The 1466-nt window shown below is 42.3% G+C and overlaps 1 pseudogene; it reads left to right on the top strand.

Moving 5' to 3' along the window:
• Nucleotides 1–265: 265 nt before the first annotated feature.
• LOC101589418 lies at nt 266–472 on the top strand (annotated as a pseudogene).
• The last annotated feature ends 994 nt before the right edge of the window (nt 473–1466 follow it).

Genomic DNA, 1466 nt, shown 5'->3' with positions numbered 1-1466 from the left:
TCTGGCACCTACCAGGGCCCGAGTTATGTTTCTCTTGTATCATTGCTGTGTCTTGGATGTGATCTGTGGAGTTGTTCTAGCAACTGAGGGTTTCAAACGTTCGGAGCTAACACAGGGACACTGTTTGCTCAAGATTTAATGGCCTGAGCTCTGAAATCTAAGGTGTCTGCCTGCTCAGAACGTGTGCTATGCCTCTTCTTCTGGCCCTGTGGACCCTCACTGAGCTGCCCCTGGCCCTCGCATTGGCCCGGTCTTTGGGTGTACCATGTCTGGCTCTTCCAGTGTCGCGGCCATGAAGAAAGTGGTTGAGCAGCTCTGGCTGGAGGCCGGGCTCAACCGCGTGAAGGTTTCCCAGGCAGCTGCAGACTTGAAACAGTTCTGCTTGCAGAATGCTCAGCATGATCCTGTAATGACTGGAGTATCCTCAAGTACAAATCCCTTCAGACCACAGAAAGTCTGTTCCTTTTTGTAGACAAATGAACTCTTAAGACTTTCCCAGACCACTTTTAACCAACCAGTGACTGTTCAGAAAAAGAAAATTGAAGCGTGTACAACAACTTCCCCTTTCTTAACATGTGCCATAACGTACAAACTTCTACTTTGTCAGTCCTTAACATCTACCTCTCTGGATTTTCATGAGCTTCTGTTTCATGAGGGTATTTTATATACGCTGGTGCCAACATATAATAAAATACTTAGTATTAAAAAAGGGGCTGGGGAGATGGTTGAGTGGAATAAGCACTTCCCTGGCAAGCGCACGGGCCTGAGTTCCATCCCCAGTTCCACAAAACAAAAAAAGAACATGTGCTAAGTTTGGATAATTGTACTGTGGATCTGCTGGTCTATGGAAAGGAGCACTAAATGCTTAATTTTGTGTTTGCCTTCTTTTTTCGTTTGTTTTCCTTTTTCTCTCTTCATATTTTCTTTTAATTTTTTTCTTTTTCCAATTTTTCATACATATATCAGGAACTCTTAACTAAGTGGAAGACACTACTGTACAATGCAACAAATACTGTCAAATTCATACTGTATTTTTCATTGTTTAGTGAAATCTTGTACCATTTCTAATTTCCTTTGATACCTATTTTGTATTTTATTTTTGAAAAAAAGTATAAGGGAGTTGGGGAGATCGCTCAGTGGAATAAGCGCTTCCCTGGCAAGCCCAAGGGCCTGAATTCAATCCCCGGTTCTGCCAAAAAAAAAAGAAAGTATGATAAGAGTGAATTCCTAAGAACAAGACTTCTAGTGAGACTTCCTAGGAGCAAGGCCAATGTGCATTGTTTTCCTCATTTTCTGCCACTTTTTGCATTGCCTATGTTCTCGTAGGGACCTTATGTTAATATCCCTTCAAATACATTGGTGGGACTTGGGAATACAGCTCCGCAGCAGCATGTGCAGGTGATATGCACGCTGAGTAGAATTCTGGTAGCACACATGAAAAAACAAAAAATAGAACAGCAACAAAA

This window comes from Octodon degus, unplaced genomic scaffold (assembly GCF_000260255.1).
Source record: "Octodon degus isolate 3935 unplaced genomic scaffold, OctDeg1.0 scaffold04463, whole genome shotgun sequence".
In the NCBI taxonomy this organism is placed as follows: domain Eukaryota; kingdom Metazoa; phylum Chordata; class Mammalia; order Rodentia; family Octodontidae; genus Octodon; species Octodon degus.
Note: the sequence above shows the minus strand (reverse complement) of the source record. Positions and strands in the feature narration are given on the sequence as shown.